The following is an 18425-nucleotide window of genomic DNA, read 5'->3' as shown; positions in this document are numbered from 1 at the left end:
CTCTTGTATTACTTCCTCAGGGAGGAGTTTTCTGATTTTTTTTTAGACTTAATTAAATACATCTTTCTCACCTGAATTACTATAGTAGATTTAAATTATTTTTGTCTCTTCATTTCCCCATGAAACTGTAATTCCCTTTGGGTAGGGATGGTTTCATATTCATCTTACTTTCCTTAAGTTCTTGGTTCAGTAGTGAGGTAGGTGGCGGGCCCTTAACAGGGGTGGGCATTTTGAATTGAACTATATATCGCCTATATATATCGCCTACTATATATATCGTCTTGGGAAAAATACATAATTGAAGTGTTTTAAGGCTTAGATTTAAAAAACATGGTATGATAAATGGAATAATCTTTATACTTATTAGTTTTTCTTTCTTTGATTATGGATATTTTAATAATAGTATATTATTTGTCTCACAGGTGGTGATACTGTAATATTAAAAATAAAGTGAGAGAGTACGAAGTGCGGCAACCCGAGTCATGGCAGGACAGGCATTTAGAAAGTTTCTTCCCCTCTTTGACCGAGTATTAGTTGAAAGAAGTGCACCCGAAGTTGTAACCAAAGGAGGCATTATGCTTCCAGAAAAATCGCAAGGAAAAGTATTGCAAGCAATGGTAGTAGCTGTTGGATCAGGCTCTAAAGGAAAGGGTGGAGAGATTCAACCAGTTAGTGTGAAAGTTGGAGATAAAGTTCTTCTCCCAGAATATGGAGGCACCAAAGTAGTTCTAGATGACAAGGATTATTTCTTATTTAGAGATGGTGACATTCTTGGAAAATATGTCGACTAAAATAAGTCACTATTGAAATGGCATCACGTGAAGCTGCCTGTTCCCCCAATGGCATCACGTGAAGCTGCAACTGAAGTTCTGAAATCTTTCATCCTGTAAATAATTTTCGTGTTTCTTTTATAATAAAGTAATGATATCCAAACTAATGATATTCAGTGTCTCTGAAATTTAGTTTTCTCTGTATTGATTTAAACATTCCCAAATAAAAGTATATAAATGAAAAAAAATAAATAAATAAAGTGAAATTGGAGTCTGCTAAACATTATTTATCAACCTATATATTTAAATACACTACTTTCCAAAGATAAAATTAATAAATGTTTTCACATTTAAAAATTTGACATGGGGAGCAAATTTAACATAATATAAACTATTAATAATCATTTTGATAGAAATCAATTGGTTTGAGGGTTTACCTACCACATAGATATTATCTCAGATGACTTTGTTATTCTCCTCTTACTTGAAATTCTGTGAAATGGAGTACAATATCTGGTGTTTTCTTTCTTTTTGATTTCCATTTTTATATTTTTCTAAATCAATGAATTAACTATTTTTAATAAATGGCTGCTTCAACTAAGGTATTTTTAAAATCTGGACTCTGTGACATTCCACAAAATTAAACACTATAATTATCCAGTTGAAACATTATCTCTTGAAATGCATAAAGACATAAATCCCTCTATCTATTTGCAGTGTTCCGTTTGTGGATCTCTGCATAATCTGGACTATATCGTCCCACGATGACCCCATGGCCTGATAGACACCAGAGAGCTAGACCATCATCTTGCTAGACTGACATGTATATTAGGAGAAGAGACACTCTTTAATCTATAACCCTACAGTATATCATATTTCCATGTATATTGTGTCACTACATTTTATTGACGCTTCCTGATATGTTCAAATAAGTTATGCTCTCATGCCAAAAATGACTGTACTGTCTCTGTTTTTACTGGTTTACCATTTTCTCTAGGGAACTAAGAGGCATACTTTTGAGATTGCTGTTAAGTGAAAGCTAATACTGGATCCTGAGAGAAAAAGTTGAAAGTTTGAAAAAAAAAGAAAGAAAAAAGAAAAGCTTGCTTTCCTATTTTTATTTTCTACCTGTAGTTCTTTAATCTGACTGTTCAAGTTCCTACAAATTAAAAATGAAATATGTTATGTGACCTTTATAAGTGTGTCCAAATCAGGAGATTCAAGTGAAGAGTCATTTACATCCAGGGAGAATTAGTTCATCCAAAGGATAAATTTGCTGAAACGTGATTATATGGAATTAGACAGGATTTTGGCTAAGAAAATGTCTTCTTGAATACGAGTTTTCACATGTTTTAGTCTATGGATCATTTTAGGGACACCAAAGATCCCCAGAATGGGCTGACTTATTGAATATTGTTTTCTTCAAGCAGAGTCAAGCTGGCTTCTACTTCTCTAAGCCTGTAATTCTAGTGACTACAGAATAACAACTCTGCTATGATTAGAGATTTACCATCTTTAAATCACTTCTGGTGACTGTGATGCATTTATGATTAATTAGAAGGCCACCAACCTTGGCAATAGACAGACTTGTATTTGCCCTCTGATTATATCATTGATTGTTATATGAAAGCCTCTTTGATGTTAAATTCCAACAGGAAAAAAAATCACCTATTTCACAGTGTTATTGACAGCATTAATGTAAAAATCAAGAGTTCCTGTACATAGTAGGAGATAACAAATATTTGTTCTCCATTCCCTGTAACGCTTCATCTTTCTTTTTTCTCCAAAACCTCAGCTCCTTCTCCTTGACATCTTTGGACTAGGACCTGGAAAACAAGGAAGATATTTTTCTGTTCCTTTGGTAATCTTTGTGTTGAAATAATATCTTCACTGCTGGTAATCACCTCGAGTGAGTTTTGTCCAACCAGTCTGAAACTGAATTTCAAAAAACAAAACAAAACCTTTTGATTGCCTTATTTTATTAATTCAGATAACGGAATAGTTAAAGGACAGCCAAATAATTACCTCATGAAAAATCATGAGAGCTTTAGTAGTACTTTTTTAATCTCCACCTCTGATTAAGTATGGAAAAGAGGAGTATTGAAGAGAAAATAAAGTTGATGTTTCTAAACTTAAAAGTAAAGATTCTCTTCATTTCCTGAGAATGGTAATTAAGAATTAAAAAATATATAATTTTAAAATGGATGATATTTTACTGGAAAAAGACCTAGAAAATCCTCCCCAGCACATAAAATCATCACTGCCAATTAAATATTTTTATACTTTAATAATCTTTATTAAAATACAATATACATACATAAAAGTGTACACATCGTAAGTGTACAGAGCAGATTATAAAAAAATAAACAGGGCTTCCCTGGTGGCGCAGTGGTTGAGAATCTGTCTGCCAATGCAGGCGACACGGGTTCGAGCCCTGGTCTGGGAAGATACCACATGCCGCGGAGCAACCGGGCCCGTGAGCCACAATTACTGAGCCTGCGCGTCCGGAGCCTGTGCTCTGCAACAAAAGAGGCCGCGATAGTGAGAGGCCTGCGCAACGTGATGAAGAGTGGCCCCCGCTTGCCACAACTAGAGAAAGCCCTCGCACAGAAACAAAGACCCAACACAGCCAAAAATAAATAAATTAATTAATTTAAAAAAACAAAACAAAACAAAACACATATATATCCATCAATGTGTTAAAATTAAAAATAAAATATATAAAATATTTATTAATTTAATATAGCAATAATAAAATCATTAAATGTAACATAAATATTGAATTTTATGTAAAATAACTATATTTTCCCTAACAAAATGTAAGAAGTGTCATTATTTACATTTTTCAAATTTCTTTAATACGTGTATTAATAGAAGAAAGTTGGATTTTTATATCAGTCTCTGCATTTTTTGCTACATGTTGTTCAGTTGAATATTTTGAAGGACATGTAATTTCATGCAAATATGTAGTTGGAAAAGAAAGGCTGTTTAAATATCTTTTTTCAGGTAATTGTGCATATATTTAACTTTGACAGTACAGAAAATCTCTACAAGTGGTAATTTCTTAAAGGTAAGTTAGAATGTGGAATTGAAACTGTACTAATCCATCGCCCCTCATACCTCTCCCACTTCCACTCCTAGATACAACAAATATCTTATTTATGCCACTTTATATTAAGTTTACCTGTTTTGGAACTTCATATAAGTGGAATCAGACTCTGAATGCTTGTGAGAGAACAGGAGTGAAAATGGCAAATAACATCTTAGCATTATTATGAAAACAATTTTGCCTTTGTAGACCACCTGCAAGGGCCTCAGGGACCAGTAGGGTTTCCCCAACCACCCTTTGAGAACAACTATGATGTATAATATTTCATTACGTGAATACACATAATTTTTAAATCTTTTCTATTAATTAGTAAATATTTAGGTTGTTTATTGAAAAGATTATCCTTTCCCCTACTGTTCTTTTGTCTACTTTTGTTTTATTTGCATCTATTTCTGGGTTCTAGTCAATGTAATACTGTGTTGCCTTAGCTATCTAATACCATAACAAGATAACAGAATCTTACTTATTATGGCTTTATAATAATATTAGATATGGTGTAGACTAAAGCCTCCAATTTTTTCCTTCAATATTTTCTTCTTTATTTTTGGCTTTTTGCAATTCAACATTAAGTTTAGAATCTAAAATATCCCTGTGATTTGTTGTTTTCTCTATGGACTCTTACAAAACATTGGTTAGATTCATTCCAAGGTATCTTATGTTCTTTGACATTATAGTTAATAGGACTTTAAAAATTTTTCAGCCTCTGATTGTGCTGGTTTATGGAAATACAATTAATATTTCTATCATGTGAACTTGTTAAATTTACTTATTTATTTTAATAATTAAGTATAGATTGTTTATCTCATGCAAATTCATGTTGTCTGAAATAATGACAATTATATTTCTTCTTTTCCATTATTTCTTTTACTTGTTGTGTTGCATTGGCTAGAAATAACCTCAAGAAAAATGTTAAATAGAAGTAATGATATTATATAGTACTGCCTCATTCCCAAACTCAAAGAGAAAGGTTTCATTGTTAATAAATTATCAAGGAATTGATTAATTAACTTAATTTTATCATTAAGTGTATGTTTGCTGTAGAGTTTTGTAAGAAAGCTCCTTTATTTTCCTGGTTTACAAAGATTATTATGTAATGAATGTGAATATTATCAAATTCCTTTCCTGCACCTAAAATACCAGTTTTATTTTTGTATCCTTGTAATATAGTAAATTATATTAATGAACTTTTAAAATAAATTTGCATTCCTAGGAAATATCCAACTTGGTTGTGATTTTACATACATACATGCGCACACGCATGCACTCACACACCATGAATTTGAATTGCCAATGTTTCATTTAGAATTTTAAAATCTATATTTGTGAGAGAGATTGGCTCGGAACTTGCCTTTCTTACTTTGTCTTTGTCTGGTTTTGGTATCAAGACACTGTAGTCTTAAACCAAGTTATTAAGTGTTACTTTTATTTTTGTGTGAGTGTGTGTAAATTAGAATTATTTTGTTGGAGGTGGAGGGGTGGATTAATTTCTTATTCAACATCTTTATTATCTTTTTTGTTTATTCATCAAGGTAAATATATACATAATAAAATGTCTATATCTTCAGTGTTAAGTTCCTTGAGTTTTAATAACATTATATACCCAACTTTATATTCCTTTGTGTCCTTTCCTAGTAACTCCTTATAACTCTCCCACTTCCACCCCTGGATACAACAAATTTCTTATTTCTGTCTCCTTAGATTAACTTCACCTGTTCTTGGACTTCATATAAGTGGAATAATATAGACTATATTCTTTTGCATTTGCCTTCTTTCTTTCAATGTAATGTTATTGAAATGCATCCATGTTATTGCATATATGAGTAGTTTATTCCTTTTTATCACATAATCTTATTCCACTATATGAGTATATCACAATTTATCCATTAGCTGCTAATGGACATTTGGATTCTGTCCAGTCTATGGCTATCATGAATAAGACCATTATGTACATTTTTGTGAAGGTCTTTGTGTGGACATATTTTTTTGGGTAAATACCTAGGAAAGGATTGTTGGGTCATTGATAAATGTGTGTTTAACTTTATAGGACACTACAAATCAGGTTTTCAAAGGTGTTTAATCATATTTTACTCCCACACAATGTATGCATACTCCAGCTGCTTTACATCTTCCAACATTTGGTAATGCCAGGTTTTGTTTTTGTTTTGTTTGGCTTTCAAATGTGTTAAATGAAATCTCATTGTGGTTTTAATTTGCATTTACCTGATGCCTAATTTTGTTAGCATACTATTATGAATTTTTGGCCAATCAAAAATCTTTTGCAAACTGTCTTTTCAAGACTTCTATCCATTTCTAGTTGTGTTGCTTGTCTTTTTTTTTTTTTATTACTGACTATTAGAAGCATTTTTGATGTATTATCCTTAAAAGTCCTTTGAAAGATGTATGCATAATGAACATTTTCTAATGACCTATAGCTTGTCCATTCATTTCTTAATGGTATCTTTTGATGAATAGAAATTTGTAATTTTGATGAAGTTCATTTAAATTTTTTCATTGTTGAATTTTTTTAACCTGTAAAAAAAAATTGCCTGCATAAAAATTCATGAAGTTATTCTCCTGTGTTTCCTTTTAGAAGCTTTATGGATATATATTTTCAGTTTAGAAGTGTATTTTGAAAATACAATAATTCCATTTTACTGTAGTATCCATTATTCTTATTGAGAAGTTACTGATTAGACTTTTTGTTCCTTCTTTGATGCTAATATGTATTTTTTTCTGATTGCCTCAAATTTATGTATTTCATTTTAAGCTAATGCATATGAATTGTATGTAATGAAAGCAGATGTGATTTTCTTTATTATTTATCTTACTTGGGTTGATGTAGTACAGTTTCAATCTATGGCTTGTTATCTTTTTTCTTCTTTGGAAAATTCTTGGCCATTTATCTCTTCAAATGCTGTTTCTTCCCAATTCTATCCTTTCTCCTCCTTTGTAAAACCAATTACACATATATTATTCTTTTAAAAAACTCCCTTCCATATTTTTTTTTTTGCATGTAATTTCCATGCTCAAATCCGTTTATAACTGTAGGATGGATATATTCTTCTACTTTATCTTCCAGTTTGCTAAGTCTCTGTTCAACTTTATATAATCTCATCTATTAATTTCTTAGATTCAGTTATTTCATATTTTCAATTTTTAATTTTGCAGTGAGTTCATTTTTTATGTTTCCTGTTTTGTGATGACATCTTCTATTTAGCAAAATTGTTCAAATCTGGGCTTTAGTCCTTGTGAAATCTGACTCCTGTGATGTAGTTCAAGAGTCTTATCTGAAAACCTGTTGGATTTATTAGTATCCTCTTCTTTAGATGTTCCTAATTCTACCGAAAGAACTGCTTAGCTACTCAGCTTCTCACTTTTAGCTTTCAGAATAAAAATTTGCCTTAAGGAGAGGGGAAAAATTCTTAACTTATTCTTACTTTCTCTTCTTTGGTATTTGGCCTTGAAATTCTAGTTCTCCAATGACTCAATAAGATATTTCAATTATAAGATAGGTGTGAAACACTCAGGTACTTTCGTCCAAAATTTATATTTTAAATTTCTGATGTTTTCAATTGTCAATATAATATAAAAGAACTGAAATGGTTGAATAAGTTAGAGAGTGTGAGGAAAGAAAATATATTTCAATTAATTAGAAAAATTAATAAAAATAAAAGGAAATATGTTTTGCAATCTTTTGAATTTTTAAGTTAATTTGCTTTCTGATAAATTTGCCAGTCTATACAACTTATAACCTATATAATTATATTTCAGTTGCCTTTACTCTAGATATTCACATTTTGATCAATTTAGTACTAGAAAATGTATTTCATAACCCATTCAAACCAAATATATACTAAATAAATATCCATCTTAAAATGGATATTTATACAAGAAATCTATATTGGAGTTTTAAAAAAATAAATATATGAAGCAAATAAATACAGAATAAATATATAGATCCTTTAAAATATTTATTCCATATCACAAACATAAAAGTCATTATTACTTGCTTATTATTTATATATTATTATGGTAGTATGAGAACATGGTCCCACATTTTTTGATATTTCCCCCATGGAGAGGGTGGATTCTAACTTTTCCTTGTGTGTCCGTCTATGCCTGTGACTACTTCATCCACAAGAATATAACAGAAGTTAACTCTATGTGACTTTCCAAGTTAGGTAAGAAAAGACTAAATGGTTTTCACCTTTTGCTGGAACACTCACTCTCAGAAACATGTCATCATATAAGAAGTCTGACTACACTAAAAATTCCATGAAATGAGTAAACCAAACCAAATGAAGAAGGCTGTGTAAATGTTTTGTTCCATAATTTCAGCTCAGCCTAGGCATTGAGTCCTTTCAGCCCAGGTGCCAGACATATGAGTGAAGAAGCCTCCAGATCATTCCAATCTCATCATTTGAGTTACTCCCAGTTGTTCTGGCCTTTCCAGTTGAGGTGTGAAATATTGTGATTCAGAGGCAAGCTATCCTCACCCTGCTCTGTTTTAAATCTTGACCCATAATACCATAAGCAAAATAAAATGATTGTGTTTTGCTATTAAGATTTGGTGACTTGTTATTTTAAAAAGTAGTAAACCAGAACATAATTTGGGAGTGGAACCAAAAATCTGGGGAGTTTCATAAAAAAAATCTATGACATTCTGGTTTGGGGACCAAATATATGAAAGCCTGCCAGTCCTTGAAGAGCTTGTCTATGAAAGATTGAAAGAAACTGAGGAAAATGTTACTGGAAGGTCTAGAAAAATTAATTTTTATCTTTGACAGTCTTTCTAGCCTGCAAAAGGATCTCAAAGTAAGAAAGACCTCAAGAAAAAGATCAAATCTGGAATGCTGCCAAAAAATCATGGCCTCAGGGTGTAAATGAAGGCAAAGTTTGAGAGAAAAATTCTTTGTTGAGGTCTCAGAGGGATTTAAATTGCTTTCTCATAGATGTTTCAGAAAGACATAAGGCTTTCTAAGGATCTTATGCTTAGGCCTTGCAGATACTGTTAGATAGTAAGAGTTGTAAGACTCTTCAGGGCTTTTCATACAGCAGTCTCAAAGTTGTGGAACCTAAAGCAGTGAAAGGCTTAAGTGGAAGATATTTGTAGTCATGACTTTTGTCTAAGGAATTGATTTACAAATTATGCATTAAAGAGATAATGTTTTTAAAGGAATTATACCAGTCTGCACTGAAGGGGATAAATACGATACAAAAGAAAAAGTGTTCTTTATATGCTTACACTACTGTGAGCAATAAACTCAAATGTGAACATGAACAAAGTAGAGCCACATGCTGCAGAGAATTATTTTGAGGAAAGAAGACTAAGCCCTAATTAAGTAATTGGCTTGTGGGTGTGCCTGGTTTATAAAACTGCTGTGGACAAATAACTGTTGTGTACCTTCTCTTTTCGTCTATTTTTTTAGATATAATTTATGTATAACATTATATTAGTTTCAAATGTAAAACATAGTGATTTGATATGTATATATTACAAAATGATCAATGCAATAAGGCTAGTTAACATTCATCATCACACATAGTTACATTTTTTTTTCTTGTGATGATAACTTTAAGATCTACTTTAAGATTTAGTTTTGAAAATAATGTCTGTTGAGGTGATTTTATTATGATGGTTAATTTTATGTGTCAGCTGAGGGACGCCCACATAGCTAGTAAAACATTATTTTTGAGTGTGTCTGTGAGGGTGTCTCTGGAAGACATTAGCATCCAAATTAGTAGACTGAGTAAAGAAAGTGCATTCACCAAAGCCCTTGGGGATGATCTAATCTGTTGAGGGTCTGCATAGAACAAAAAGATGGAGGAAGGATTTTAGCTGAGATAGCCATCTCCCCCTACCTTTGGACATCAATACTCCCGGTTCTTGGGCTTTTGGACTCAGACCAGGACTTTCCACTATTGGCCCCACAATTCTCTGACATTCAGACTTGTACTGGATTACAGGCATACCTCAGAAATATTGCAGGTTTGATTCCAGACCACTGCAATAAAGCGAATGTGGCAACAAAGCAAGTCACACAGATTTTCTGGTTTCCCAGTACATATAAAAGTTACTTTCCACTATACTGTATTCTATTAAGTGTGCAAGAGCATTATGTCTAAAAAATCATGAATATACCTTAATTTAAAAATAATGCTGTTGGAAAAATGGTGCCAATAGACTTGCTTGATGGAGGGTTGCCACAACCTTTAATTTATAAAAAACGTAATACTTGCAAAGCACAGTAAAGCGGAGTGCAATAAAAAGAGGTATGCCTGTCCACCACTGGCTTTTCTGGTTCTCTAGTTTACAGGTGGCAGACTGTGGGACTCCTCAGCTTCCATAACTGTATGAGCCAATTACAAAGCCGATATACATAGATCTCCTATTGGTTCTGTTTCTCTGGAGAACCCTGGCTAATACACCTATGCTGTCTCACCAAAGAATATTGGATGTGGTAGTAATGATAGGAGGCAGGGGCTGATCAAGATGAACTGTAACTAAAGAATTACAACTTAGGAACTTCATCTGTATTTGGATCTGATTTAAATGATGGCATTCATGACCATGGTCTTGATCTTATATGGCCATTGGATAAAATTTTTGGAAGGTCTTGGAAGGAAATTAGTGCATTTGCTTATGGGAGGTATATAAATAATTTATGGTAAGAGGTATACTGGCATAAGTTTAAAAGATGAGAGCAAATTCTTTGACATTTCTTCCATAAAGAAATTGAATCTTGAATGGGCGATGACTGCTTTAGCCAATAGAGTATGACAGAAGTCATACTATTGACTTTTGAGGCCGTTATAAAAGATCAGGCACCTTGTTTCCTAGATAACTCACTCTTGGAGTCCTGAGTCACCTGGATTATTTGCATATAGAGAGAATACTACCTGCATTAACTTCTAATTAACCTCCAGGCCTAACGTCAAGATTTTATGATTTTCATATTAAATCAATATATAATTATATATTATCATCTAGCTCTCTATTTGCCTTAAAATTCTAGTAATTATCATATTCCCTATCAGTTGATACAGGTTTATGGCTGGCTAATTCTTACCAATGTAAAAACAAAACAAAAATAGGATGTCATGTACATCAACTTCAGAATATATTTTTAAATGGTTATTATTCTTGTTTCTGGAAGTAGGTAAGAGGCTAAAGTGTTGGTAGATAAGAAAGGAGAATTGTTAAATAAAGGCAAAAAAGAGCCTAGACCAAATATGAATTTCAAGGATATAAGCTCCTGTGGTTTCCATTTAGAGGTAGAGGATACAAGAGAATATATGATGAATATGCCAAGATTACTACTAAATGGCTGATTGTCTTACTAATTTATCCTTATTTTGTCCAAAGTTTAATTTGCCCAGATTTAGGTATAGATAAGTCATAAAGTAAGAGTCTATTGTTTATCTACTCAATTATCCTTTTGAGTTTTTGTTTGGACTTCATTTATTTTAGGAACCACTTTATATGTTTTGGTTCGTGGCTCCTGATACATTGAATTTTAAGTAATTCTTTGTGCTGAAAGTAATAGGGACTTTAACTTTCCATAGATTTCAATGTATTGTGTTAAAGATTTATTAAATGAATTTTTAAAACAAGTGCTTTGACTTTACAGGACCATGCTATTTGTGGACTAACATTGAGTTGCTATAGGAAGTTTTAACTTCCTTAAGGTTACTCAATTTTATTGAATCAAGATCTTCTAAATTGTTTGCTCAGTCTTACTCACCATATACCAGATGTAGAACCTAGCAGTTTCCCATAGGTCCATGAGGTCATTTATGAAAGGAAACTACTGTTTACAAATTCATCATTGGAGTCTTTTGGTACCATATATTTCAAGACAGCTTTCTAAATTTAGTATAAAGGAAAATGATGTCATGAATTTACTCTTATTGGAAATTCCTAAAATGAAGTTATTTTCATTTTCATGGAGCATGGAAGATTGACTTTCAACATCTGTGTTCTTTGGAGATTACTGTAATGCAGATAATCATTAAAGTACCATTTACCTACACTCTGACTACATTTGTAAGTATAAAGTATCAACTAGATCTTCTTGAATTTCTGATTTAGAAGGGCACAAATACAGTTTTCAGAATAAGTGAGAGTTATAGAAATAGATTCAGAAACCCTATAATCTATCCCAATTTATTCTTAAGTGCACATGAAATACAGTAAAGCAAACATTCTAAGAAAAAATTAATTCATAGGTGACTAACTTTATAAGTCCCAAGACTATTAAAATAATTATAGCTAAAATAATTTGTTAATAAATACACAATATAAAAAGAGGTAAACTGTGACATCAAAACATAAAAAGGCAGGGGTGTAAAGGGGTAGAGTTTTTGTGTGACCAAAGTTAAGTTGTTATTCATGTAAAATAGACCATTGTATCTATAAAAGGCTTTTTGTAAGCCTCATGATAATCACCAAACTAAAATCTATAGCAGATTCACAAAAGATAAAGAGAAGGGAATCAAATCATATCATTACAGAAAATCATCAATTCACAAAGGAAGGCACACGAGAGGAAGAAAGAAAAAAGTATAAAACAATCGGAAAATAATAAGATAGAATTAGTAAGTCTTTAAACATAAATAATTACTCTAAATGTAAATGGATTGAATTCTCCAATCAAAGGTATAGAGTGCCTGGGTGAATAAAAAAAAAAAAAAGACCCAACTATATTCTACCTACGGGAGACTTACTTCAGCCTAAAGACACACATAGGCTCAAAGTGAGGCAATAGAAAAAGATATTCCATGCAATGGAAACAAAAACAGTGCAGGGGGAACTATACTTACATTAGACAAAATAGACTCTAAACCAAAAATAGTAACAAGAGACAACGGTTATTATATAATGATCAATTTATCAAGAAGATATAATAATCATAAGTATATATGCACCCAACATCAGAGCACCTAAATTTATTAAGAAAATACTAACAGATCTGAAGGGAGATATTGACAATACAATAATAGTAGGGGACTTCAATACTCCACTTTCAACAATGGGTAGATCAACCAGACAGATGATCAATCAACAAAGAGACTTTGGACTTGAACGATACTTTAGACCAAATGGACCTAACAGATATAAATAGAACAGTCCATCCAGCAGCAACAGAATACACATTCTTCTCAAGTCCACATGGAACATTCTCTAGGATAGATCATATGAGAAGTCATAAAACAAGTCTTAGCAAATTTAAGAAGATTGAAATCATACCAAGTATCTTATCCAACCACAGTGGTATGAAACTAGAAATCAATAACAGAAGGAAAGCTGAAAAATTCACAAATATGTAGACATTAAACAACACACTCCTGATCAACCAATGGGTCAAAGAAGAACTCAAACGGAAATTTAAAAAATTTTTAAACAAATGAAAACGGAAACTCCAAAAGCTGTCGAATGCTGAAAAAGCAGTTCCCCTAGAAGTTTATAGCAACAAATATATACATTAATACAAAGTAAAGATCTCAAAAAAACAAGCTAACTTTGCACCTAAAGGAACTAGAAAAATCTTTTGATCTTTTATATAGAATATCCTAAACATGCCACAAAAAAAAAAAAACCTGTTAGAACTAATCAATAAATTCAGTAGTTATAGGATAAATAATTGACATACAGAAACCAGCTGCATTTATATACACTAATGATGAACTATTTGAAAAAAAAATGAAAATAATCTCATTCACAATAGCATAAAAAAATACTTAGGATGATTTAACCAAGTAGGTGAGTTATCTGTACACCTAAAGCTACAATACTTTGATGAAAGAAACTGAAGAAGACACAAATGGTAACATATTCTGTGTTCATGGATTAGAAGAACTGATATTGTTAAAAGGTCCATGCTATCCAAAGTCATCTACAGGTTCAATGCAATTCCTATCAAATTCTAATGGCGTATTTCACAGAAATATATAAAAAAAAAAATCCTAAGATTTGGTCATAGCCACAAAAAGCTCCGAATAGCCAAAGCAATCCTGAGAAAAAGAATAAAGCTGGAGGCATCACACTTCCTTATTTTAAACAATATTACAAAGTTACAGTAATCAAAACAACAGGATACTGGCATTAAAAACAGACACATAAACCAGTGGAACAGAATTGAGAGCCCAGAAATAAATCCATGCATATACGATCAACTAATATTTGACAAGGGAACCAAGAATACTCAATGGTAAAAAGACAGTCTCTTCAATAAATTAAAATTGGATAACCACGTTAAAGACAATGAAATTAGACCTCTATCTTACACTACTCACAAAAATTAACTCCAAATGAATTAAAGACTGAAAACTAAAAACTTAAACCATAAACTCCGTGAAGAAAACTCAGGGGAAAACTTCTTATCATTAGTCTTGGCAATAATTTTTTGGACATGATGCACAAGCAACAAGCAAAAATCAATTAGGTGGAACTACATCAAATTATAAAGCTCTGACAGCAAAAGAAATAATAAATAAAATGAAAAGGCATCCTACTGAATGAGAAAAATATTCCAAATCATGTACTTGATAAGGGGTTATATCAAAATATCGAAAGAATTCATACAACTCAATCTCAAAAAATAAAATAAAATAAAATAATGTGATTTAAAAATGGGAAGAAGAACTGAATAGATATTTTTCTAAAGAAGACAACCAATAGTTAACAAGTAGATGAAAACATGGTCAATACCAATAATCATCAGGAAAATGCAAATTAAAGCCACAATGAGATATCACCTCACACCCATTAGAATGCCTATCACCAAAAAGAAAAGGCCTAAGTGTTGGCAAGAATGTGGAGAAAAGGCAACACTGTGGACTGTTACTGGGAATGTAAATCGGTGCAGCTTCTATAGAAAGCCCCATGGAGGTTTCTCAAAAAGCAAAAATAGAATTACCATATAGTTCAGCTATCCCGCTTCTGGATATATATCCAAAGAAAGGAAATAAAGATCACGAAAAGATATATGCACTCCCATGTTCATTGCACATTATTCACAATAGCCAACATATGGAAAGAATCTAAGTGTCCATTAATGAATGAATGGATAAAGAAGATACATATATATATATACTGGAATATTCAGCCACAAAAAAAAAAAAAAAGGAAATTGTATAATTTGGGACAACACGTATGGACCTGGAGGGTATTATGCTAAATGAAATAAGTCAGACAGAGAAAGAAGAGATATGACCTCACTTATAACTTGTACAAGTTGAACGTGTAGAAACAGAAAGTAGAATGGTGGTTACCAGGGGCTGAAGGTTGGGGGAAATGGGAGGTGTTGGTCAAAGAGTACAGACTTCCAGTTATAAAATGAATAAGTTCTGGGGATTTAATGTACACCATGTGGATTATAGATAACTAAACTGTATTATATACTTGAAAGTTGCTAAGACAGTAAATCTTAAGTTTCTCACCACACGAAAGAAATAGTATTAGGTGAGCTGATGGAGGTCTTAGCTAACTCCATAGCGGTAATCATCTTGTAATATATCAGTGTATCAAATCAACACATTGTATACCTTACACAATGTTATGTCAATAAAACTGGAAAAAAGATAAGCCAAGGATATTATAAAAATTTATATGCTAATGTATATGAAATTTTAGACAAAAAATATTCTGAACAATATTTTAAAATAGACAAAGGTATTAAGTCATCTTATCATAAAACAAACACAAACTATGCTTGAACCCAAGATAGATATTCCAGCAGTTATCAACAGATTAAAAAGAAGGAATAAGGGCTTCCCTGGTGGTACAGTGGTTAAGAATCTGCCTGCCAATGCACGGGACGTGGGTTCGAGCCCTGGTCTGGGATGATCCCACATGCTGTGGAGCAACTAAGCCCGTGCGCCACAACTACTCATCCTGCGCTCTAAAGCCCGCAAGCCACAACTACTGAAGCCCGTGCACCTAGAGCCCGTGCTCCACAACAAGAGAAGCCACCGCAGTGAGAAGCCCGCGCACCGCAACGAAGAGTAGCTCCCGCTCACCGCAACTAGAGAAAGCCCGCGCAGAGCAACAAAGACTCAACGCAGCCAAAAATAAATAAATAAATAAATGTATTAAAAAAAAAAGAAGAAGAAATAATAATACACAATGTTTCTAACCAAGAGTGCTTTTATAACATTAAAATAGTAAATTTTCCAGAAAAATACAGAGGTAGGATGTCTTAATTAAATGTAGTATAAAATCATCTATTTAGTTTGAGTGAAACAAAGAGATATTCTTCTCTTTTATTCTCCCATTAAAACTCCCATCATATATATTATGTCAGATTGAGGTAATAGTAAAGTGGTCATATTCTCTATTTATCACTTAATTTGCAAATAAAACAGAATAGTGCTATTAAGGAAAAATATAAATGGACAGGTGTTGCTTTTCCTTTTCCAGATAACACAAAAATATTTTTGAACATACATTTTACTCTGCTGCTAAAAATTGCCTTTTATTCATACTTTTCCCAGCCAACAGCCAATTCCAATGGGTCATTTAAACAATCTATGACTACTCCACACTCTCTGGGCCTTGCCTAGTCTTGTGATCTGGAAAAATGAATTTTTTCCCCAGTGATATCAAACTGGTAGGGCCACTGGAGAGGTTTTGGAACAGGGCCAAGATCTCAGTGTTCTTTTCCTTAACTGAATTCTAGGAGAACCCCAGATTTTCCCCAACGTGTAGCCATTCTTGAGACCAATATCTTGCAATTATGCCAATTGATCATGTGGCAAAAACTTAAGTAACTAACATAGGATGAAGAGTATTTTTTTAGGAACATGACCTTTATTTGAATAACTGAAATTTCATTGGAGAGTCAGTGACAGAAGAGAATAATCAAAAGATATCTAACAAATAGAGATTAATGCTATCTGGAAGAAAAATCTGTATAACATAGATATGAATACTTTCCACAAAGAATGATACCTTAAATGAAAACACTTGAAAGTGGAAAGATGTGGGGAAAGAAACAATGGTTTTTGTATCAATCTAATGACTAACATAAAAGTCAATATTCATTTTAGTATTTTAATCTCCTTTTTAAAGGCTTTATTTTTAAAAATAACATTTGTATATCACAGTGCTCAGTTTATGGAAGTATATTCTGGATGATAGAGATTGCACTCTTTCAATGGATATATAATAATTATAATTTTGCTACTTAAAACAATTTTTGGACTTTTTTAACTCATTTAAATACCTAAGACAGGGAATACAATTTTAAAACATTTTTTTGTCTTTCAGCAAGCTCCTCACATATCATAGGTTAAACTATAAGAGCAAATGTTAAGAATAATTTGGTTAAAGAAAATATTATATTTTATGACTTAAAATAAAATGAGGTTCTTAAAACAGAAAACTATAATCTTGCCAAGATCATTTTATACTCTGTCACGTACACAGTAGTCTGTTCTTGCAAAAATAAGAAAAACTTTTGTTATTCTTATATGACATTTAAAATTCCTGTTAACTTTTCAACCTGCCAATTGCAAATAAATTTGATAAAAAGTTTCTACATAACACACATTTTGATAAGACATTCTGAAATATCTATATGCAGTAGCTACTGATGGCACACCCAGAAGCTATGCTGTCATTCTGAATAGATCCATCTGACTTATCACTTAGAAGTAAGGTAGTTCCCTTTGGATCAAACACATACAGATGTTTAAGACTTATGGTACAAATTAGAGGGGGAAAATGGTCTTAAAAGAGCCATCCTATTTAAAATGCAAAATTGTCTTTTAAAAATTCTCCTTATGGAAAACGAAAGCTTTCACTGAAGTTTTGTCTACACTGGTAATCATTCTCTATGAGATTTGCCAACGTTCACTGTCTATCCCCACTAGAAAGAAAGAAAATGGATGTTTTCCATCATCTGCAGCAAAACAGAGTCAAAACAAACGTATTTAAATTGGAAACATTTGTGGCTAAAAGAGCTGTTCTTCATAAAAACATCTGGTTGTACTTTTAAGTCATTGCCAAATAAACACATGCTGGAAAATCTATTTTATGCCACACATGGTCACCCATGTAGATGTAGCTTAAAACTGTTTTCGTTTGAGGTCAACACCCTATTTTAGGAAGGAAAGTACAGATTTGTGAGTGTGCAGTGATTTTTTTAACAATACTACTGGAATGGCCATGGACGTTTGAACGTGTCTAGTTTCTTCCAGACAAGGAAGAGAATATGACAGACAGTGTTTTTGATAGTTCTCAGGTAGACAATGCAAAGACTGAAATAATGATGGTTGTGGAACAGATCAAATAGCTACTTATTTGTGCACAAAGACTGTTTGTGGTTTCTGGTTTCAGCTAATTTGGGTTGTTTTTTTTTCTTTTTTACATTGACTCAGAGAGGTAATCAACTGAAAAGATGTGAAGAGAGAATTTCAGACTATTTGGTTGACTAGGTTTATTTATTAGTATAGGTAACCTCCAGATAACAATGGCTTAACACAGTAGAAGTTTCTTTTTCACTCAAGCCTAATGCAGATGTTTCTGGTTGGTGGGCAGCTTT

At 32.3% G+C, this 18425-nt stretch overlaps 1 pseudogene; it reads left to right on the top strand.

The window, feature by feature from the left end:
• The first annotated feature begins 456 nt into the window (after positions 1 to 456).
• On the top strand, positions 457 to 897 carry LOC137768423 (10 kDa heat shock protein, mitochondrial pseudogene; annotated as a pseudogene).
• The last annotated feature ends 17528 nt before the right edge of the window (positions 898 to 18425 follow it).

Source organism: Eschrichtius robustus, chromosome 8, assembly GCF_028021215.1.
Source record: "Eschrichtius robustus isolate mEscRob2 chromosome 8, mEscRob2.pri, whole genome shotgun sequence".
In the NCBI taxonomy this organism is placed as follows: Eukaryota; Metazoa; Chordata; class Mammalia; order Artiodactyla; family Eschrichtiidae; genus Eschrichtius; species Eschrichtius robustus.
Note: the sequence above shows the minus strand (reverse complement) of the source record. Positions and strands in the feature narration are given on the sequence as shown.